This window comes from Bos indicus, chromosome 2 (genome assembly GCF_029378745.1).
Source record: "Bos indicus isolate NIAB-ARS_2022 breed Sahiwal x Tharparkar chromosome 2, NIAB-ARS_B.indTharparkar_mat_pri_1.0, whole genome shotgun sequence".
Classification (NCBI taxonomy): Eukaryota; Metazoa; Chordata; class Mammalia; order Artiodactyla; family Bovidae; genus Bos; species Bos indicus.
Genome location: NC_091761.1, coordinates 57,298,999 through 57,324,769, shown reverse-complemented (window position 1 = coordinate 57,324,769; position 25,771 = coordinate 57,298,999).

Below are 25,771 nucleotides of genomic sequence, written 5' to 3'. Positions count from 1 at the left end.
TAATAACTAAAATTGTCCATCTTCTTTATCGTCTGAATTCAAAACACTAAATAGGAGCTATGAAATTGGAGGATCTTTATATACAAATATTTAAAATCACATGTACATGCAATAATATTATTTTTTCCATTTTTATTGCTGATGAGAACTTAGAATATGTGTTGAATTTTTAAGGTAAAATTATAATACAGAAATATAAAATAAACACATTTCATAAATTTTATTCAGCACCATAATTAATGAGAGAACCAGAAAATATGTAAAAAACAATTTCAAAGGAGAATTCAAAGGACACACAGGTAGAAAGATACGCTGAAGTAAATTTGCAAATAGATGCAAATTTGACCAAAGTCCACAGGGCAATGATCAACTGCATTTCCACTGAACAAAGTTCATTTGCATTCCTAACAAAAACAATTATTTGCATTACTATCAGTTTTCCACAAGTTACAGAGTTCTAAAATATGCTGAAAGACAAAGAGGCTAAAATAATTTCTGGACAATATACCGGTAATTAATTTTGCTCATTTTCAAATTTTTTATAGTTTTTCTTGACATATATCACTACGAGACTTCAATTTGAGAGAGAAGGTTTATGTTGTATTTCACTCTCATGCATTAAAATTAATGAAACAAGAACCACAATCACAATGAGTTGCTTTTCAAGGATGTTTTATCAAATCTAAATTCTTGCTATCTGTTTATATAATGTGTGTGTGTTAGTTGCTCCATCTTGTCATACTCTTTGCACCACCATGGACTGTAGTCTGCCAGACTCCTCTGTTCATGGAATCCTCCAGGCAAGATACTGGGGTTGCCATTCTCCATGGGATCTCCCCAACCCAGGGATCAAGCCTTGGTCTCCTGCATTGCAAGCAGATTCTTTACTGTCTAAGCCACCAGGGAAGCCCACTATGTGAATGTTCCCCCCAAATTCTACAGTGTGGAGAACTTGGTCTATTTGCCTAAACTCATATTTAAGGGATAATATCTATTAATAAATCTTTCATCCAAATTTTAATGCAGTCCACAATTCATAAAAAGTTAGAACTTCTACTTCAGAACAAAATTATTCTGATCTATTTTTTTTCCTAACATAATTTTATTCAATCTTTTGGACTATTTATAGCAGGGAAGATAGTAGGATTACCACAGAACTCAAGGATACTGGAGCAACAAGCAGATTTGTCTGAAAATCATGCTGGGAGTTACACTGGGTTTCTGGACACTGAACTATTTGGGAACCCCTATTTTTCCACTCACAACTTATTACATCCAAACTAAGTGCATCATAATCGAACTTCTCATAGGACTGATGATTTCTTTTCTGTATCTCAAGAAGCCATATTGACACTTATCAGACAATTCCAGTAAAGCATGGCTGTCTGGCACGTCATATCCTGCCCCGGCTGTCTGGCACTTCAGCAAGCAGTCTGATTATCTGCCAATTGCTCTATAAGGAGAGAGAGCAATGTCCTGAACAAGTGCTTTTCCTGGAAGGCAGATACACACTACATGTCCTTTGAGAGCCCTGGCATAATGCCAGCCCATGTAATGATATTAAGGATCAGAAGACCTGTGCCTTTGATCCTTGCTGAATCTTGGTTGCCAAGTCTCTTCATAAAGAATATTCCAATCCCTTAACCCAAGCTGTAGATGTTGTGGAACTTTTGATCAGCTCTAGGAAAATTTGTATTTTTTCCAATATATGAGAGAAGTAACGATCATAAAGTGATCAAATGTATATTCCAATCACCATCATACATATATATATATATATATATATGTTGGGGGCCAGAGTGAGGCACTCGGCCCATGGCAAAGGTCATGAGGAAGGAGGCTCGACATACGCAAAAGCGGGATGGAGCCTCAGGAGTCCCCCTGGAAATCCTCAAGCATCTACCCCCATAACCAGAGCCTGCCTACTTTACTACTTTGTGCTCATCTACACCTCTGACTTTACGGGGAGCTGTCCCCTACCACCTCTTTCGGAGAAGGAGTTAACTTAGAGCTCCAGTTAATAAAAACTCCTGGGCATGACAAGAGTATTTTAACCTACAAACTCCTCTGAAGGTTCTCTAGCCTGCCTGACAGGCTTGTCCGGCCACATGTGATTGCTCACAGCCTCCCAACCGTGAGAGGCACAAGATGCTTTAAACCTTCTAAAAACAGGTTCCTTAGAAAAGTTAGAAAGCTATTAGTATAAGTATAATGGGATGATTAGAAATTGTATTGGTGAAGGGTTTTTCATTTGTTGAGCCAATGTTTGTTGCTAAGACTCCACATCCCCTGCCCTTACACACATTAATGAATATATAGAAGAAATAAGTATTAACCTTTGATATTAATCACGTTAGACCTTAGGCTAAGTAAATTATTTCCTTAACTAAAACCCACTACACCCTCACCCTATAGGAATGTAACTTTATTTGGGTGGCATCTGTTTTAAGAATAATAACCCCTGGAGAAATAAGTGTCCTGGTTGACTGACCGCTGTCACAAGGAGAGGGTCATAAATTGTCAGCAGGCCCCCCTGGCCAGAAGATGATGTAACACCCCTAAGACCTCTGTATATGTTTGTATGAAGCACCTGACTTTGATAAAAGTCAGGACTGATGACCCTGCGTGACTTTTGCATAACATCTCAGTGTATAAAAGTAGACCATGGAAAATAAAGAATTGGGATCAGTTCCTCGAAAGACTGGTCTCCCCATGTCTCTCTCTCTCTCACTTGGGCTGAGTCTCCATCTGGAGCACGGAACCCGCCATGCTTACTAATTATGCCTGGGCTTCTAAGATCCAGCCGGGGAGGCCTCAGTGTCTCCTCTCCTTCGGGAGAATGGAAGGACGCCTGCGGCCTATGTAAGTGGTGCAAACTTCTTGTCTTGTAGTTTTATTGGTCTCCCGCGTAAACCAAGCTACTCAGCCTCTTTTCTCCACTGAATTTTCCTACTGAGCTATCCTTATTCTATTACTCTTTATATCTTTAATTAATATCTAATTGAAGCTATTGTATCCTGACCCTCGCCGACGCCGTCCCCTCTTTGAATACCCTGGATCAGCCAGGACTGGACCCCGGCATATATATTCTCTGATTTTCATGATATTTATGAGTTTGCTGAGAAAAGAAATTGTGTGAGAGCTTTGGGTGTTTGGCAGGGTGGCTCAGTGGTAGAGAATCTGTCTCCAATGCAGGAAACGCTGGTTGGATCTCTGGGTCAAGAAGATCCCTCGGAGGAGGAAATGATGACACACTCCACTGTTCTTGCCTGGAGAATCCCATGGACAAAGGAGTCTGGTAGGCTATAGTCCATGGGGTTGTAATGAGTCAGACATGACTGAGTGACTGAGCAGGAAGTACAGTGAACTTGGGGGAAGCAGTGGTAGGTAGGACTCCAAGGCCCCTGGTACATGGTCACTATTAGAAATGAGACAAAGATAGCCATCAGGACTCAGCAACCAGGTTGAATTTAGAGAGAAGGGTATTATGTGTGTCATTACATCCTTGACTCAGGCAATACAGCAGCATATGCAGACAGTGAGCAAGAAAGGATTGCTTATTAAAAAAAAAATAGTTTTATTTAAGCCTTGGCACAGGGGGCATTCTGATATAGCCCCCTAATAAAGAAAATGGACCATAAAGTGATACATGTCCTGACCCACACTATGAAATAACTGCAGGCTGTCCACCACTAGAAGTCCTTGTCAAGTGCCTGAGATGAGTGACATTTGTAAGAAGAGCAGACTGAGGGAGATCAGTCACAAGATGAAAAGAAGTACAAGTGAGCGCTGAGCCATCTCCTGGAGCGGCCCAGCATCAGTGAGCAGAACAAGTATTTGGTCCGCATTTAACAGCAGAATGTCAGCAGTTCAAGCCAGAGATGACAGGAATCTTAAAGACAATCTTAACAACAATAATTTGACCTGCTTATGCAGAAATGTTTGCCTGCATCAACATATAAACCTAGCTATGGACTTTTACAGGAAAAGACTTACTGTTCAGTTCAGTTGCTCAGTCCTGTCCGACTCTTTGCGATCCCAAGGACTCCAGCATGCCAGGCCTCCCTGTCCATCGTCAACTCCCAGAGTTTACTCAAACTTATGGCCTTTGAGTCAGTGATGCCATCCATCTCATCCTCTGTTGTCCCCTTCTCCCCTTGCCTTCAATCTTTCCCAACATCAGGGTCTTCTCAAATGAGTCAGCTCTTCTCATCAGAAGGCCAAAGTATTGGAGTTTCAACTTCAACATCAATCTTTCCAATGAACATTCAGGACTGATTTTCTTTAGGATGGACTGGTTGGATCTCCTTGCAGTCCAAAGGACTCTCAAGAGTCTTTTTCAACACCACCGTTCAAAAGCATCCATTCTTCAGCGCTCAACTTTCTTTATAGTCCAACTCTCACATCCATACGTGACTACTGGAAAAACCATAGTCTTGACTAGATGGACAATTGTTGGCAAAGTAATATCTCTATTTTTTAATATGCTGTCTAGGTTAGTCATAACTTCTCTTCCAAGGAGTAAGCGTCATTTTATTTCATGGCTGCAATTACCATCTGTGGTGCTTTTGGAGTTCAAAAAAATAAAGTCTGACACTGTTTCCACTGTTGCTCTATCTATTTGCCAGGAAGTGATGGTACCAGATGCCATGATCTTAGTTTTCTGAATGTTGAGCTTTAAGCCAACTTTTTCACTCTCCTCTTTCACTTTCATCAAGAGGCTCTTTAGTTCTTCTTCACCTTTTGTCTTAAGGGTGGTGTCATCTGCGTATCTGAGGTTATTGATATTTCTCCTGTCAATCTTGATTCCAGCTTGTGCTTCATCCAGCCCAACATTTCACATGATGTAATAAGCACGGTGACAAAATATAGCCGTAAAGTACTCCTTTTCCTATTTGGAACCAGTCTGTTGTTCCATGTCCAGTTCTAACTGTTGCTTCCTGACCTGCATACAGGTTTCTCAAGAGGCAGGTCAGGTGGTCTGGTATTCCCATCTCTTTCAGAATTTCCCACAGTTTATTGTGATCCACACAGTCAAAGGCTTTGGCATAGTCAATAAAGAAGAAATAGATATTTTTATGGAACCCTCTTGTTTTTTTGATGATCCAGCAGATGTTGGCAATTTGATCTCTGGTTCTTCTGCCTTTTCTAAAACCAGCTTGAACATCTGGAAGTTCATGGTTCATGTATTACTGAAGTCTGGCTTGGAGAATTTTGAGCATTGCTTTACTAGCATGTGAGATGAGTGCAACTGTGCGGTAGTTTGAGCATTCTTTGGCATTGCTTTTCTTTGGGATTGGAATGAAAACTGACCTTTTCCAGTCCTGTGACCACTGCTGAGTTTTCCAAATTTGCTGGCATATTGAGTGTAGCACTTTCACAAGCATCATCTTTTAGGGTGTGAAATACTTCAGTTGGAATTCCATCACCTCCACTAGCTTTGTTCATAATGATGCTCCCGAAGGCCAACTTGACTTCGCATTCCAGGATGTTTGGCTCTAGGTGAGTGATCACACCATTGTGATTATCTGGGTCATAAAGATCTTTTTTGTACAGTTTTTCCATGTATTCTTGCCACCTCTTCTTAATATCTTCTGCTTCTGTTAGGTCCATACCATTTTTGTCCTTTATTGACCCCATCTTTGCATGAAATGTTCTCTTGGTATCTCTAATTTTCTTGAAGAGATCTCTAGTCTTTCCCATTCTATTGTTTTCCTCTATTTCTTTGCATTGATCACTGAGGAAGACTTACTGTTAATACAATATAAATGACACAGTCCGTACTGTATACAGCTATCTCTTTCAGCTTCTTAGGTAGACCTTGGATGTCTTTCCAAATCAGTACCTGTGCATCTTCACACTCCACATTTGCAGAGCAGAGTCAATGCCTGAGTTCTCAACATCCAGAAAACATCCTCACTTTAACTTTGTCCTTGTGGTCCCCTTAGCCTGGAAGGCCCTCTCTCCATCTATATAGATTACATAACTTCTTGATACAGATTTCTTAGTCACCTCTAAGCTCTCTTTTATATGTAGTTCCCCATTCTCAGGCCGTTCTCTGTCGACTTTCTCCCACTACACTTTATTCACTGGCCCTACTTCATTTTTCTTGATAGCACTTAGTATTAGTCTCCTTGACATTATGTATTTATCTGCTAATTGTTTATCTTTCTTTCTAAAATGTGAGCTTCCAGATGATAAAGATTTTGTAGGCATTCTTACTACCTTGTTCTTTAGGGCCTAATATACATTTTATTCTCCATAAATATTATTGAAAAGATAAAACCAACAATTATTTACTTTGCTGATTATCAGTGGTGTGTCTTTCTGGTAACCAATCTTATTCTTCATACATAAAACTGGGGATAACAATGTTACCTGTCTCTTATGGTAAATGTAAAGATAAAAACCCTGTTTTGGTAATTATAATAGTTAACACTTACTATGTACTGAACAGACTTCACTTATAAGCTTCTCTCCAACCTATAAAATAGAGACTTAGCTAAACCCACTGTGGATGGGTAAACTGAGGCTCAGAGTTTGGAAGTGATAGGGATATAATTTCATCCCAGTCACATTCTAGAATATTTTCCCCAAAACTACACTATGCTACTCCCTAAATACATGTACCAACTGAAGATGATGAACATCACTGGTAACATTATTGTGATTTGTTTATTCTTTTCATGATCATATAGTGTTTTTATGATTTTATTTAACAGTTTCCTAACTTTTATTTATTTCAGCTACTTTCATTTTAATAAATTATTATAAGCAATGCCTCCACAGAATCTCTGTACATCTGTGTGTATCTGAGAAAATATACCTGTAAAAGAAAATTTCTAAAAGTATAATACATAGGCCAAGTCTTTTAAATTTTGATATATTTTTACCAATTTCATTTTTAAGAGATTACATTTTTATCCTTTGAGTCCCACATGGATTTGTCACTTGGTTTTGCCCTTATTTCCGTCTTCACTATTTCATTTTACATGAGAAGTTTCCAAGTTACTATTCAGAATTCATAAAGTCATAATTTACTTTGAAAATCAAAATGAATTTGTCCTACTTGTTTCAATGCCCAGACCATTTTATTTGAATTTGCTGTTTTCTTTAAGAAACTGTTATATCTTTGCTTTGTTATGTCTTTCATTTGATCCCAAAAGGAACCTTTCATGTTTCTTATTTTCTAATGAATACGACTCTAATGTCTAGGCCATGTGATCTTGAAATTTCTAAGTAATTACAAAAGGTTCCAACAAATTCTAAGCTATTCATACCATAAATATTGGGGGGCGGTATCTTAAAGTGTTCAGAGCAAAGGGGCTTTCTGAGTGTTCATTAAACTGCCATAAATGTGCTCTCTGACTATATTATTTCACAAAATATTTGGGCAAAAAATTAAAAATTAAAATATATATATCACCTTGAAGACCAAAGTTCACTCAAGGAACACACATATCTGACAGGTGAGATATTCAAATCCTAAGTATGATCTCTAGCCCATTGAAGGGGCTGTACAAGTGACTATTATCCCTTCTTGAAAAAGACACTCTAACTTGAAGAAGACACACCCTAACTATTCGGCTTCCCAGGTAGCGTGGTGGTAATAAATTCACCTGCCAATTCAGGAGACACAAGAGACACGGATTCAATCCCTGGGACAGGAAGATCCCCTGAGGAGGAAATGACAACCCACTTCAGTATTTCTTGCCTGGAAAATTGCACGGACAGAGGGTCTTGGTGGGCTATAGTCCATGGGGTCACAAAGAGTCAGACATGACAGAGCACACATACACACACAGCTATGTCACTGCAGAGATTCCAGAATACTTGTATAAAAACTGAAAACATTTGACAAGCAGTTATGGCTCAAGATTACATTTGGCATTTCTGAATGGAATACAGCACCTATAAGATGTGAACTTGTATAGACAAAATATAAACTTGAAATGTGGCTACAAAGATTTAATTGCTATCACTTTTCTAGTGAACCTTTTCAAAAGATACTTGAGGAAGTTTGCCAACATAAATTATCCAATTATTTGGAAAACATTGCAAAGTACTACTTGCAATGAGTGTGTAAAATAAATGATATACAGATTCCATGTATTTGATTGCTTCTTTAACTTTTGTACAAGCAAGCAAGCAAGGAGGGGATGTCTGTGTGTGTGTGTGTGTGTGTGTATTCCTCTGTGGGGAATTGTTTAAAATTCAGAATGGATGAACCTTTAAACACTCCAGCTATTTATTATCAATAGAATCAATTTTCACTGAAATAAGCACAAGAGACTTGCTTTGCCAAAAGTTTTAAAGTAATACTGAACAAAATTCAATGCACAGGAAGTCTTTTGACAATTGCAGGCAATTTCTCATCTCATATTTTCTGTGTGTAGTACAAGTGGAGCTAAAAATAAGGAAGAAAACATCTCTGGCATTTTCTTTTTTATCCTCACCACCATCCTCTTAGTTCAAGCCCTGATTATTTGTGCTAAGCCAGTTGTACTGGCCTCCTCTCTCTTCAGAGAGCTACAAATTGGTTGGATTTGACAGTAAGTCTACTTTACCCCCAGTGAAAGGTACACCAGTTCAGTAAGTAAAAACACAGAATTTTATCTGAGCTATAATTCTTGTACTGCTTTTTATGTGCCCACATTATATACAAAGCATTATCAAGGGTGACTTTATTATGCATTAGTTTTCTGAGAGATTCATCTGGTGAATTTAACACACATTTCACTTTTCTGACATAGATTACTTTGATATTTCTGACACATAGCACTTTGATTGTTTCATTTTTTTTTAAACTGTGTGGATCTAAGTAACCTAAGGGAACATTTCCTAAAAAATGTAGAGATAAATGAATTTTCATTTGCAAGCCTTCATATTCATGATATTCTATTAATTTGAAAACATGTACATATCAATAGTAGGAAATATCTACTATATGAAAGACATTGATGAATGTGTTGGGGGAAATAAAAAGCTTTAGAAATTGTGATCGCTATCACAGAGAGCTCACAATTTAGTCAACATGATATTACAGGGTTACATAAAAACAACATTTAAGGGGGTGTATAATTTGGCAAGAGGGGATAGATGTAGACAATGAGTATTATAAAAATTCAGAGGACGAAGAGAATACTTAGTACTTTGCAGCTGAAAAGTCTTTTGATTCACCCATCTTCAACAGAATCACTCTGCTTTTATCTGTTTTATTTGTTTATGCTCCTGGCTAAGATTTCATCTAAAGAGAGGATTCTATGGGAAACATAAGTTTGAAAATCACTGTTCTTACCATCAAGTGAAGCTGTGGGAATGATTTTTAAAACAATATTTGGTAATCTAACATGTATGCATATGCTTGTTTTCATGATGTATCATATGGCGCTTTGGGACCATGTTGATTTACTTTCCAAACTGCAATGCCAGTTTTTTTGTTTTCACTCCATCAACCACCAGCCATTGCCTACAGAGTAAAACTCAAAACTAACTTTAGCAAATCACATTCCCCACACATCAGGCAAAGTTCTTCTGGCTCCAGTGTCCCTTTCTCTATTCCACGTCTTCAAATTTCAACCTAATACCTAATATGACAATCACAGAATCCTAGGAGATTTCTATTTTTTTAAATTTAATTTCTATCTTTCAAATAAGAAAACTGAGGTTCAGAAATGTCATTCACCAATAGAAGAGAGGCTGTCATATAAACTAAGGTTATTCCACTAGTAAAGGGTCATCTGCTTGTGTCCAACTTTTTGTGACCCCATGGACTGTAGCCCTTCAGGCTCCTCTGTCCATTGAATTTTCAGGCAAGAATACTGGGGTCAGTTGCCATTTCTTACTCCAGGGGATCTTCCTGACTCAGGGATAGAATCCGTGTCTCTTGTATCTCCTGCATTGGTAAGTGGATTCTTTACCACTGTACCACCTGGGAAGCCCAAGTAAAGATAGGTTATTTCCTTAATAGGCTATTCCCCATGAGTCATCACCTCTACCACTCCAATGCTAAATCAATAACTCTTGCTCAATATATGTTGCTTAAATGAATAACAAGCAGGAATGGGATATAGAAGAAAAATGTACGGTAAAATTCCACCCCCAAGCTTACCTTCTTAAGACTGGGAACATGGCATAAAATTGTCACAGCACTTTCCAATCTTTCAGTGAATGTTCTGTAGTGAAGGGATACAGTCTTCCAGTCTTTGGTGGTCTCTGAAAACTACTTCTCTATTAATCTCAGAGGAAGACTATTAAAACTGTAAGACCAACAATTTGAAAGTTCCTGGTACCCCCTTTGAAGGCTGAAGTTGCTAATGTCACAGCTTTCTAGAAGGTTCTATGAATGCTATGAGCAGGCAAGGATGGGAGGAGAAGTAAAGAAAGGATACATAATGCATGATCTCATCAAAAGGGCCTAGCGTGGGGTCTATTCTTTTGTAGCTAACAAAGCATATTCCCTTATTTCAAGAACAAACTGAGGCAGAGGAAACCCTTATATTAATTTCTATGTTGCTCATTTTAAACAAAAAGCAATAGATAAAGCACCAGTTTTACACAGTTCACATTTTTGACAGTGTTTCCAAAGAGATACATTTTCATCCAGTCAAGTTAATATTTAAAAAAAAAAAAAAAAACTTCCTTCAATTGACTTATTGGATTTTTAGATAGTGTTTGACAAGCTCATTTAATATCTCCCAGCTCTCCAGGTAGGGCTTAAGAAATTTCTTTTATTTTGTGTGCCAACTCGAGATAACACAGGCCTTTGTAGACAGCTTGCTTGCAGTCAACAAATTTAGAAAAAAACATATATACTCTATTAAGAAATGCAAAGTAGAACTGGAAAGAGCTCTACTGTCTCCACACTTAATAAAACAACAGCAATCTATTTCTACGATCAAGTTAGATATACGCAAAGCTTTTCTCTTCAAGAACACATGTGTGCATATGTGTGTGTGCACTCAAATGTAGTTTCCATGGAATCAGGGGCTTTTGAGGCAGTGATGGAGAATTTTATTAAAATCTGTAATTCAGCAAGGTGAAATGCAATAGATAATCTTAAATGAATCCTCCTATTTATTTGGCTAACAAAAATAAAAGAACAATGACACACACACTATACATCTTAATTTGTCACCAATTCATAAAACTTTCTCAAATCTTCCCTGTGTATGTGTGTGTGTGTGTGTGTGTGCTTAGTCTCTTAGTCATGTTTGACTCATTGTGACCCCATGGACTGTGGCTCACCAGGCTCCTCTGTCCATGGGGATTCTCCTGGTAAGAATACTGAGTGGGTTGCCATACACTAGGAGATCTCCTCAACCCAGGGATTGAACCCAGGTCTCCCTCACTGCAGGCAGATTCTTTACCATCTGAGCCACCAGGGAAGCCCAAATTTTCTCTACTATCACCTAAGTACAATATGCCTGTGAATTTTTATCTTAAATAAGCAACTTGGAATTGCTTATTAAAGAAAAGTTTTTGCTTTGCTATGAAAGTTTTTAAAAAAGGCATTTTATCCTTAGTGCAAACTTTTGCTTTTGGATGAGGGACTGTTGCACCTTAGTAAAACTGGCAACCCTTCAAAAGGGTTCTGAAAGTAACTGTGGTATTTGAAGATGAAAAGGATGAAGGCATTGCCTGCATTCTGTCCTGTAAACCTTAGGGGTAAATCCTTTGATGTTCAAATGAGAGAACCTTAAGTTCCTTTATCTTTCTACTTTTAAAATACTCTCCATGAATTCTTTTTATAAACACTACATTTTCTATAGTGAAGCACTGCAATTTTATATGCAGACTAGATGATAAGTATGCTCTTTTTGAATGTCAATGTCTCATTACATTTATTTTTCATATCTCTACTGAGGCAGAGTGTTTCAAAGTAAGCAGAAATCTTGAATATTATTAATTACATTAGGGAATTAAAATAGCTTACGAAATTCAATGTCAAGTATTTACTGCCCATCCACTGGTCCATTATCAATCAGCATTTTGTTATCATTTGAAAATGAACAAAACTTAAAATTCTAGCCTATTGGGTCTCTATTAAGCACCCAAAATGAAATATTTGAAAGAAGTTATATGGAACCTGAATTGTCTCTGCAGTGTAAACCTCACTCACAGAGAAGGTTCAGTCTTCTGCAAATCTCCACATGTGCAGTACAAACATTAGTTCCCCACAACTTACCCTGTTCCTCATGGTCACAAGGCTAAGGCACTTAGTGATACTGTGACACATTAATGAGGAGTAGCTCTTCCAGGACCAAGTGCTGAGCACAAAACATCATTAGGGACTGCTCTGAAACATCTAACTAGACATTCTGAAAATAGGACATATTATTTTAATATGGTCAAATACACAAAAAGGTAGAAAAGGTTACTAATACATTTGAAGGCCCTTGTATAATCTATCAATATACTCTTTTCCATATCATTTACATTATGTATATTTTCATTATGTGCCTATAGTTAATAGATTCAAGGGATCAGATCTGGTAGACAGAGTACCTAAAGAACTACCAATGGAGGTTCCCAGCATTGTACATGAAGTCATGACCAAAACCATCCTCAAGAAAAAGAAATGAAACAAGGCAAAATGGTTGTCTGAGGAGGCTTTACAAATAGCTGAGAAAAAAAGAGAAGTGAAAGGTAAAGGAGAAAGGGAAAGATACACCCAGCTAAATGCAGAGTTTCAAAGAATAGCAAGGATAAATAAAGTGTTCTTAAGTCAACAATGCAAAGAAATAAAGGAAAACAATAGAATTGGAAAGACTAGAAATCTCTTCAAGAAAATTGGAGATACCAAGGGAACATTTCATGTAATGATGGGCACAATAAAGAACAGAAACAGTAAGGACCTAACAAAAGCATCAGAGATTAAGAAGAGATGGCAAGAATACAAAGGAGAACTGTACAAAAAAGGCCTTCATGACCCAGATAACCAGGATGCTGTGATCACTCACCTAGAGTCAGACATCCTGGAATGTGAAGTCAAGTGGGCCTTAGGAAGCATCACTACAAACAAAGTTAGTGGAGGTGATGGAATTCCAGCTGAGCTATTTCAAATTCTAAAAGCTGATGCTGTAAAAGTGCTATAGTCAATAGGCCAGCAAATTTGGAAAACTCAGCAATGACCACAGGACAGGAAAAAGTCAGTTTTCCTTCCAAGCTCAAAGGAGGACAATGCCAAAGAATGTTCAGACTACTGCACAATTGCATTCATTTCACATGCTAGCAAGGTAATACTCAAAATCCTTCAAACTAGGCTTCAACAGTACATGAACCAAGAAATTCCAGATTTTCAAGCTGGATTTAGAAAAGGCAGAAGAACCAGAGATCAAATTGCCAAAACCTGCTGGATCACAGAAAAAAAATGAGAATTTCAGAAAAACATCTACTTCTGCTTCACCAATTACACTAAAACCTTTTGACTGTGTAGATAAGAACAAACTGTGGAATATTGGTAAAGAGATGGGAATACCAGACCACCTTACCTGTCTCCTGAGAAACCTGTATGCAGGTTAAGAAGCAACAGTTAGAACTAGAAATGGAAAAATGGACTGGTCCCAAATTGGGAAAGGAGTACGTCAAGGTTGTATATTGTCAGCTGCTTATTTAACTCCTATGCAGAGAACATCATGTGACATGCCAGGTGGGATAAATCACAAGCTGGAATCAAGATTGCTGGGAGAACTATCGACAACCTCAGATATGCAAATACCACTGTAATGGCAGAAATTGAAGCGAAACTAAAAAACCTCTTGATAAAAGTGAAAGAAAAGAGAAAAAGTTGACCTAAAACTCAAAATTCAAAAAACGAAGATCATGGCATTTGGTCTCATCATGGCAAATAGATGGGGGAAAACAAAAACAGTGACAGACTTTATTTCTTGGGCTCCAAAATCACTGTGGATGGTGACTGTAGCCATGAAATTAAAAGATGCTTGCTCCTTGGAAAAAAAGCTATGACAAACCTGTTGCTGCTAAGTCACTTCAGTTGTGTCCAACTCTGTGCGATCCCATAGACAGCAGCCCACCAGGCTCCCCCGTCCCTGGGATTCTTCAGGCAAGAACACTGGAGTGGGTTGCCATTTCCTTCTCCAATGCATAAAAGTGAAAAGTGAAAGGGAAGTCGCTCAGTCGTGTCTGACTCCTAGAGACCCCATGGACTGCAGCCCACCAGGCTCCCTCATCCATGGGATTTTCCAAGCAAGAGTACTGGAGTGGGTTGCCATTGCCTTATCTGTGACAAACCTAGGAAGCATATTAAAAAAGCAGAGACATCACTTTTGCTGATGATGGTAAGTATAGTCAAAGGTATGGTTTTTTCAGAAGTCATGTACAGATGTGAGGGTTGGACCATGAACAAGGCTGAGCAGCAAAGAATTGATGCTGTCTAGTTGTGGTGCTGGAGAAGATGCTTGAGAGTCCCTTGGGACTGCAAGGAGATCAAACCAGTCAATCCTAAAGGAAGTCAACCCCGAAAATTCATTGGAAGGACTGATGCTGAAGCTGAAGCTCCAAAACTTTGTCTACCTGATGGGAAGAGCCAACTCATTGGAAAAGACCCTCCTGCTGGGAAAGAGAAGCCAGGAGAAGAAGGGGACAACAGAGGGTGAGCTGTTTGGATGGCATCACCTACCAAATGGACATTTTGAACAAACTCAAGGAGATAGTGTAGGACAGTGAAGCCTGGTATGCTGCAGTCCAAGGGTTTGCAAAGAGTGGGACATGACATAGAGACTGAAAAATAACAATTTTGCATGAGTTAAATATCACATAAATATCATATAAATGACATCCCAGTAAATGTACTTCTATCTTTGTGTTTATCCCCTCAACATTGTTTTTACCCTGCTTAGTATTTTTTTCAATATTAATTTTGCTCACCTTTCACTCGTTAACTCATTTTCATTAAAATATATCTTTTCCTTGTATATTTTACCAAATTTATTAAAATCTAAACTAATTGAGACAGTGTACCATTGGCTTCCCTTGTGGCTCAGAAATAATGCAGGAGACATGTGTTCAATACCTGGGTCAGGAAGATCCCCTTGAGAAGGAAATGGTAAGCCACTGCAATATTCTTGCCTGGGAAATCCCAAGGACAGAGGGGACTGGTGAGTTACAGTCCATGGGGTAGCAAAAGAGTCAGACAAGTCTTAACAACTAAACATTAACAATGACCACTGGCACAGCAGTAGATAGACTGTACTATTGTTGGTAACTTGGTATATGGCAACAGTTACAGCTCACAAGGTTAAAACTGGCTGATATAGAAGGTTGGAAAAACTGCTTATTGTCATGGAAAAAAATTTCTGCCACATAATATATAACACACCCACACCAAATTCAAATGAAGATAAAAACTTTGATAAGTAAATACTTGGTACTCATCGCATAACTTTGGGATTCTCTGATGGCTTTATAATGCGTCACCTTGCCAGGCTAAACTGCATTTCCCCAAATCCCATTCCCTGTGTCCTGTTGGAATAAGCTGTAAGAGAGATTTTCTGCTCTTTCTCACAGGAAAGCAGCAGCTGGACCTGCAGTTACCCTGTCTTCCCTCGATTCTTTTCTTCAGTTTTTCTGACTATTTGGTTAGTTGTGTGTGCTTATTTCCATGACTAAGGGCTCCAGCTTCTGCTCTATACCAAGCAAATACTCAGTCACTGATATCAGAGACAACAAAAAAGACATATGTTTTAGTCCATCTTTGTGGGGTTCTAGCCCCTCCTGTGGAATTCTGCCTGCGAGAGTCTACTTGACCAGTAGACTTCAAGTTCCAAAATCAGACACAGAGATAGTCTTTCCAGAGATGGCTTAGACCACATGGATCAACCTCTACTGAAGTCATAGTTGCATTATTCTCTGGAAGGTTTCTCAGCTTTGAATTGTGCCATTGTGGTGTTGTGGGTATACAATGATAAAGAGGCTGGGTGTGATCCCTGTCATGACATGTATAAACTTGAGTTTTAAACTGCCACGAGGAAGATATTCTATAAAAATATATTAATATACTGTCTCCATTTTTTAGGCATGATTTTGATTATGTGTTAAATTTCTAAGATTTTTTAAGAGGATAATTTTAAATTTACAGTTATGAGTGTCTAAACATTGTGAATTGTACACCTATATTTTCTATGTCTAAAATATTACCTCAGTTTTTCAAAAAAATCATTTTCTTTTTGTGATTCATTCTTTCTTATGAAATTATATTTCCTTTTCTAAATGAAACATATAAACAAGTGGCATTTTACCTCAAAATTCAAGTTTGTTACTCAGGAAATCAAATCTGCTATCAAAATGTACCCAGGAAATTCCACAGTCTAAAGCAATTTTTAACAAGGAGAGAAAATAATAAGGGCTGTTCCAAGTTAAATTGTTATCTCTTTCTATCTGCTGGAACTGTGAATTTCTTAAAATTTAACTTTCAAAGTTTGAAGCTGAAAGGAAGATAGCATGGTTGATCACAGATTCTAATATCCCTTTCTTCCCATGCTTATCAGAGTCTTCCCGCCCAGCTCATATTGTATTCTTTCTACTGTGAGTAATGAGGCAAATATTGATGCAAGCTAGCATTATGTCTCACCTCTTCTTACTTTGCACTCTTATCAAACTTACCAACCACAACAAACTGATTTTAATTTCTGACATGGACACTCCTTTTCTTCCTCATACTTACCCCACTGCCTTCGAGATTTTCTACGTGCTCCTTCTTCTATCAGAGATATTGCCTCTATTTTTCATGACAGGGATCACACCCAGCCTCTTTATTGTTGTACACCCACAACACCACAATGGCACCATGTCTGTCAGGCACAGACAATAAGCATGAAATGAAATCCTCATTGATCAATTCTTAATAGGATCTTAATGCTAATCTGCATTTTCCCTCTAATCAACCACCTTCCCTTAGGGCCCTTTCTCCATTCAAATTCATGAATGTATATCTTCCTCCCTAATTTGCAACACACAACAGAAATTGTCTTATTAAATTGATTCTGGTTCTTCTCCCTTTATCATTTTTATTAAAGAGAAGTGGTCTTTCTCTCCCCTCATAATTGTTATGTGTACATTGCTACAACTGTAATGAAGAGAAACTATATATCAATCAGGCTCTTGGTGGGAAGTAGGTATGACATTAAAGTTGTATACTTTGTCTGAAAGTGAAGTCGCTCAGTCGTGTCCGACTCTTTGTGACCCCATGGACTGTAGCCTTTCAGGCTCCTCCGTCCGCGGGATTTTCCAGGCAAGAGTGCTGGAGTGGATTGCCATTTCCTTCTCCAGGGGATCTTCGCGACCCAGGAATCGAACCTGGGTCTCCCACATTGCAGGCAGACGCTTTACCGTCTGAGCTTAACAAACAGAATATTTATGGAAGTATAGGCAGGATTTAGAAAAGCATAACTTTTTCATAAAGTGAAATACTTTGGGGCAAGTAGCACTGTTAGCACACCTAGGTATCGATCAGAAGGGAGAAGGCATCCTTGTCACCGGAGACAGAGAATGTAGAAACAAGAAGTTTGTATAAACAAACCTGTTACTTCTTCATCATTTCAATATCCTAAGTGCAAATCCCTTTATCTCGTATATTCCTCTCAGATTTACTGTTTTGTCTGTTAAAAAGGTGTGAGTCCTTCCTGCTATGGTCATTTCTTTGATTCAGACCTCTCTGGGGTTCCTCTACTTATGTAAATAATTAAATTTGTTTTCCTCCTGTTAATCTGTCTTTTTATGTCAAACAGGTTTCAATCAAGAACCTACAAGGATAGAGGAACAATTTTTCCTCCCTGATAGGAGTCTCTCAAGAAAGGGCCTAAGAATGTACAACAGAAATGGAATATAAAGGTCAAGAAGAAATCAAGATAAGATAGGGTAAAAATCCTAGATGATGATTAACTCAAGTATATGAAGTTCTTATTTCACCAACAGTCAGAAAACATTTGTTGAGCCTTTCTTATGTACCAGGCCTCTCTGAGGGTTTCTTCAACTTGAGTCCTTTAATCTTAACATCAACCCAATGAGATAAGAAATTCCAGTTTTACAAGGGAGGGTGCCAATGATGAGAGTGGTAACCGACTCATCTAAAGTCATCCACGTAGTAAGTGGCCAAGCAGAGACGATAGCTAATTATTTTTCTTCTCCAGAAGTCTCCTCGCAGCTTTACTGAGTTATGATTGACAAACAAAAATTATATATATTTGAATTATACAATGTGGTGGTTTAATATACACGGTGAAATTATTACCACAAACTAATTAACATATCCATCACAGCACATAGTAATCATTATGTGTGTGTATGTGGTTTAAATACTTATTATATACTCTCCTAGCAAATTTCAAGTACATGATACAGTGTTATTAATTATAGTCATTGTAGTGTGCATTAGATTTCCATAACTTATTTTATAACTTAAACTTATACCCTTTGAACAATACCTCCCTATTCCCTTCACCTCCTACCTCCTGGCAATCACCATTTCACTCCTTGTTACTATGAGTTGGAAGTTTTTTAGATTCATGCTACAAGTGAGATCACATGATATTTGTCTTTCTGTGTCTAATTTACCTCACTTAGTATAATGCCCTCAACATCCATCCATGTTGTCAGAAACGGCAGAATTTCCTTCTCTTTAATGGCCAAATAATATTCCATTGTGTATCTATTCACAAAATGGATCATTTAATCATTTGGACTTATTCTCTCATATTCTCTTCAACAGGTGATTCATTTCTCCCCCTTCCCCAATTAGATGACTTGGATATTCTCTAAGGTGACTCCCCTTTGCTACCTGACCCCTTCTCTATCATGACAAGCAAGCATAAGTTAGGGCAAAACAAAGTCTTTCTTGGCCATTAGACCTCATGTTCCATTCTCCATCTCCATATGCCTAATGCCTTTGATACAATCTCATTATTTCCTAAGCTCCATTTTAAAAAATATATTTGAGGTAACACAAACATTGTTAATTATATTAATGTGTAAAACACCACATCACTATATTCTTTTTACTGTAATAAATAATGACATACTTTAGATAAGCTTTTAAAAGTTCAAATAGGAAATTCTGTGTGAAATCAATAGTTCTGAATGTGAGTCCTGACTCTTGCCAACGGCCCATTATTCATTATAAATGGAAAATCTTGGAAATGAAGCCTACCAGTCTAACTCTTTCAGTATGCCTCATAGGATTTCTTTGAGGACTACCAAAATCCTGAAAATGGAAATCTTGTATAAAAAGATGCATACTTGAGATTTATCTCTAAATGTATTCTCTTTTATATAATTCACATACAATTCACCCATTTAAAATGTACAATTCAATTGCTTTTAGTATATTACCAGTGGTAAAAAAAATCACCACAAACAATTTTAGGATATTTTTCATATTCTCAAAAAGAAACTCCACACATTTTAGCCCTCACCCCCACCCCTAATCTTTATTTCCCTTCCTTTGTTCCCATCAGCACCAGGCAATGACTAATCAATTTACTTTGTCTCTATAGATTTGCCTATTCTGGGCATTTTATATAAATATAACAGGTGGTCTTTTGCAACTTTTTTTTTTTTTTTTTTTTACTTAGCATGTTTTCAAAGTGCATCCATATTGTAGCATACATCAGTATTTCATTTTCTCTAGGGGCAAGTAATGATCTGTTATATGGTTATCCCACACTTTACTTATCCATTCATCACTTGATGGACCTCTGGTATGTTTCTACTTTTTGGCTATTATGAATAAAACTGCTGTAAACATTCATGTACAAGCTACTGTGCTGACATGGTTCTATTGCTGTTGGGTAGGAGTGGAATTGCTGGGTAACAGCATCATTCTATCTTTAATATTTCGAGAGGCTGCCAGACTATTTCTCAACATGCATGCCTAAGTGTGTTTAAATAAGTTAACACTTTTCTTCTATCAATTTCTGTTTTAGCTGAATCAGAAAGCCTTCTTTGAATTAAGCCCCCCTGTTTTATGTTCCCACACATCATATGGTTATATCATAATAGTATATCATGCTATATGCTAATTGAACATTTGTTTTTCTGACATCTCTTCGAGCCTTCTGGATTGCTTCATGCATCAGGTACACAATCAATATATGTGAGCTGAATCACAGTTTTGGAGCTATAAGAAAATTTTATGTTTTTTATATTTCTTTGAAATTTCTGTTTTTTAAACAATGATCAAATATTATTCCTTGAGTTACTTTTATAATCAAAGAAGATATATAATGTGTAATTATAATCATATATAACATATAATCTAATTACTTCTACTGAGCATGTTGAAGAAAAGTTATGACCAACCTAGATAGCATATTGAAAAGCAGAGACATTACTTTGACAACAAAGGTCCGTCTAGTCAAGGCTATGGTTTTTCCAGTGGTCATGTATGGATGTGAGAGTTGGACTGTGAAGAAAGCTGAGCACCGAAGAATTGATGCTTTTGAACTGTGATGTTGAAGAAGACTCTTGAGAGTCCTTTGGACTGCAAGGAGATCCAACCAGTCCATCAGCCCTGGGATTTCTTTGGAAGGACTGATGCTAAAGCTGAAACTCCAGTACTTTGGCCACCTCATGCGAAAAGTTGACTCATTGGAAAAGACTCTGATGCTGGGAGGGATTGGGGGCAGGAGGAGAAGGGGACGACAGAGGATGAGATGGCTGGATGGCATCACTGACTCGATGGACGTGAGTCTGAGTGAACTCCGGGAGTTGATGATGGACAGGGAGGCCTGGTGTGCTGTGATTCATGGGGTCGCAAAGAGTCGGACACGACTGAGCGACTGAACTGAACTGAACTGACTGAGCATGTTTATATCATCAGATAAAAATTAACTTATAATAAAATTTTCAGAATACATTATATTAACTATTTTTTAGCATACGAAAAAATACCTGAAAGTGTTTATAGTAACCCTTTCAGGTAGTAATTTCTGTGAGGTATATTTTTGTTTATTCTACTTCTGTATACATATTTTAAAAGATACTTATTTTAGCAAGTAGCATTCAATTTCTTTGCTTTGAGCCCATATTCAACAAGAAAACACATAATCTGGTTTTAGTTTCCAAGGAGCACTAAAAATTCCTAAGCAGAAGACATGAATTTTGCAATCTTTGAAAAGATAAATATAACCCCTAATATACAGTGGATACATTGTCATTCTGGAGCTTTGTTTAATAAATTTGTCTCTAATAGCTTATCAGCACTGAGTGCATGAACACAACCGAGTTATTATACCTGTAAAATGAAGAACCAGAGTACATGTGGTGACTGCTTCAAGATATGACCATCATATAGGAATCAGCCTACAGCTGACAGTGTGTCGCTTCCTCTGCAGCAGCAGCAATGTTAGTTGCTCAGCAGTATCTGACTCTTTGTGACCCCATGTAATGTAACCCATCAGGCTCCTCTGTCCATGGAATTCTTTGGGCAAGGATACCGGGGTGGGTCAGTTCAGTTTAGTCTCACAGTCGTGTGAGACTCTTTGAGACCCCATGGACCACAGCACACTAGGCTTCTTTGTCCATCACCAACTCCTGAGCTTACTCCGACTCATGTCCATTGAGTCGGTGATGCCATCCAACCATCTCATCCTCTGTCATCCCCTTTTCTTCCAGCCTTCAATCTTTCCCAGCACCAGAGTCTTTTCAAATGAGTCAGTTCTTTGCATCAGGTGGCCAAAGTATTGGAGTTTCAGCTTCAGCATCATTCCTTCCAATGAAAATTCAGGACTGATTTCCCCTAGGACTTACTGGTTGGATCTCCTTGCTGTCTAAGGGACTCTCAAGAGTCTTCTCTAGCACCACAGTTCAAAAGCATCAATTCTTTGGCACTCAGCTTTCTTTATGGTCCAACTCTCACATACGTACATGACTACTTGAAAAACCATACCTTTGACTAGACGGAACTTTGTTGGCATAGTAATATCTCTGCTTTTTAATATGCTGTCTAGGTTGGTCATAGCTTTCCTTCCATGGAGCAAGTGTCTTTTAATTTCATGACTGCAGTCACCATCTGCAGTCATTTTGGAGCCCCCCAAAGTTTCTCACCATTTCCATTGTTTCCCCTTCTATTTGCCATGAAATGATGAGACCAGATGACATGACCTTAGTTTTCGGAATGTTGAGTTTTAAGCCAGCTTTTTCACTCTCCTCTTTCATTTTCATCAAGAGGCTCTTTAGTTCTTCTTCACTTTCTGCCATAAGGGTGGTGTCATCTACATATCTGTGGTTATTGATATTTCTCCCGGCAATCTTGATTCCAGTTTGTGCTTCATCCAGCCCAACATTTCACATGATGTACTCTGCATATAAGTTAAATAAGCAGGGTGACAATAGACAACCTTGATGTTTACATACTCCTTTCCTGATTAGGAACCAGTCTGTTGTTTCATGTCCAGTTCTAACTGTTGCTTCTTGATCTGCATACAGATTTCTCAGGAGTCATGTTGTGGTCTGGTATTTCCAACTCTTGAAGAATTTTCCACAATTTGTTGTGATCCACACAGTCAAAGGTTTTGGCATAGTCAATAAAGCAGAAGTAGATGTTTTTCTTGAACTCTTTTTTTTTTTTTTTTTTGATGATCCAATGTATGTTGGCAATTTGATATCTGGTTCTGCTGCCTTAACAATCCAGCTTGAACATCTGAAAGTGGATGCATGGATGCTAAGTCATTTCAGTTGTGTCCGACTTTTTGCATATGGGCTGTAGCCCTCCAGGCTCTTCTGCCCATGACAGTTCTCCAGGCAAGAATACTGGAGTGGGTTGGATAGCCATTCCATTCTCCAGGGAATATTCCCAACTCAGGGATCGAACCCGGGTCTCTTGCATTACAGGCAGATTCTTTACCATCTGAGCCACCAGGGAAGCCTGTGTCTCTTCCTTCAGGACACATCTATTCTATTACTGTGAACTGTAGTCAAATATACAATGAGATTAGAATATTTGTGGCTTAAAAAATTTCAACCTTTTATAGTACATAAGAATGTATTTTAAATGGAGTGAACCTCAGGGATGTCAGTATGTGATTGCTTCTATGAAAAGTGGAATCTTGAACACAGAAGAGTGATTAAGATATGGATTTGGCAGCCACACTGCCTGAGTAGGAATTCTAGCCTGCAACCTAAGGGCTGTGGGAAATCGAATATATTATTCAGCTCTCTGTCCCTCAATTCCCTCATTTGTAAGATGGATACACACTAACCTACCTCACAAGATTTATATGAGGGTTATATGTATTAATTATATAATGATTATATGTTCAGAGGACACACTTAACATATGTAAATACTAGCTAAATCACTGTATTTTTTTCATTGTAGCCAGTGATGCAATGATTTTGAATTCCTGACTGCATTTCCTTTTGAACAAGCTATAACTTGGATAATTTATTAATTTAAGCTCTCATCCTCAAATGGTTCAAAAACTTGAGACTCCATGTACTTCCCAATGGCTTCTTTACATTTTAAACCAAATATTCTAATGATGCATATAAATGCAATACACATTTTTGATTCATTATATTAACTAAATATTCAAACATAGAGTAAAACTTGGCTATAAAACCTTATCCTTATTGAAACTGAAAAAAATGTTCCATTACTTGTGGAAATTATCATGCTAGACATATCTTCACATGTTTAGTGAAGGGAATATAATTAGGGAGAAATTTTTAAATGTACTTCTTTTTGAATTAAATGTTGAAAGCACTGTAACCTCAGATTAAATATGAATGGCCTCTGGTAAAATGAATGAAAAAGGTGCTTTGAAAATCACCAATGGGGAATTTAAGGAAATAACTTTCACATTAATAAGTTAAAGCTATGAGTGTAGAGTTTTGTCCATTCTCCCTTGAGCTGTTATTACTGGCCCAGCAAAGGAAATTGTTGTGTTAAAAGCCAACTTTGGATTTTTCTTTCCTTTTTTCCTGTAAGTGCTGTGCATTGATCATTCTTTTAATCACTCTTTTTCAGTTCTATTGCCTTTAAACAGCAAGAGAATTTAGTGCTCTGCAGAAAAGAAATGATAAAATGTAGGGCAACAAAACAAGACAGAAGGAGCCTGGCTGTACTGAGGATTTATTGGATTGCCTTGGTAGGAGAATGTCCTGTTTGGGCTACTCTGTGCATGTAATTCTGTCTCTACTCCAGTATTTCTCAACCTTGACTTCATATTAGAATCAACTGGGGAACTTTAGAAAATTCCAATTCCCAGATTGCACTAGGGACTAATTAAATCAGAATCTCTGGGAATGAAACCTAAGCATTAGTATTTTTTTTTAAACTCCCCCTGTTATTTTGATGTTCAGCTAAGGCCGAGATGCACTGCTCTGGAAACTCTCTTCCATCTCTTTGGGGAAATACATTCGGGGGCATTTCCCACAACCATCATACTCTTCATTACTAATCATGTCACACTGTTCACCCGAGAAATTGGGCTATATTATTGATGACCTTTTATTCCTTTGTTGTGACCCATAAGCATTCCATCTCACCTGACGTTTTAGAGGTTGAAGAAACTCAATAGATTCTACTAGTATGCTTTCAGAAGTTTCAAAGAACTTGGGCAAATGATGACTTTAAAAGACAAATATAAAGAAGGAAAAAACGATTCACCTAATTCTTCCCTTCCTCTTACATTATCTACTAGGGACTTCAAACTTCTAGTTAATTATTTATAACTTGTTTATTTTATATTTATTTTAAGCTAGGGAAATGATGTTAGACAAAAAGCAAATTTGAGCAGTTTTCTTACTCAAGCTCAAAATGGGTTGTATAGCAGCAGATACAACTTGCAAAATCAACCATGCATTTGGCCCGGGAACTGCTAACGAAATTACAGTGCACGTGTTCCCCATCCTGAACCCTCCTCCCTCCTCCCTCCCCGTACCATCCCTCTGGATTGTCCCAGTGCAAAATAAAAAAAAAAAAAAAAAAGAAAGAAAGAAAGAAATTACAGTGCAGTGGTAGTTAAATAAATTTTTGAAAGGAGACAAGAACCTTGAAGATAAGGAGCATAGTGACTGGCCATCAAAGGTTGACAATGACCAACTGAGAGCAATCACAGAAGAGAAGCTGATCCTCTTATAACTATACAACAAATTGCCAAGGAACCCAACATCAACCATTCTACAGTTGTTCAGCATTTAAAGCAAATTGGAAAGGTAAAAAAGCTCGATAAGTGGGTGCTTCATGAGCTGACCAAAGATTAAAAAAAAAAAAATCATCATTTTGGAGTGTCTTCTCTTATTCTATGCAACCACAATGAACCATTTCTCAATTGGATTATGATGTGTGATTAGAAGTGGATTTCATATAACAACTGGAGATGACTGAGCTCAGTGGTTGGGCCAAGAAGTTCCAAAGCACTTCCCAAAGCCAAACTTGAACCAAAAATGGTCATGGTCACTGTTTGCTGGTCTGCTACCTGTCTGATCCACTACAGCTTTCTGAATCCTGGTGAAATCCCTACATCTGAGAAGTATGCAAATCAATGAGATGCACTGAAAACTGAAATGCCTGCAACTGGCATTGGTCAACAGAAAGGACCCAGTTCTTCTCCATGATAACACCCAATTGCACGTTGTACAACCGATGCTTTAAAAGTTGAACGAATTGGGGTACAAAGCTTTGCTTCATCTGCCATATTCACCTGACCTCTCACGAACTGACTGCCATTTCTTCAAGCATCTCAACAACTTTTTGCAGGGAAGATGCTTCCACAACCAGCAGGATGCAGAAAATGCTTTCCAGGAATTCC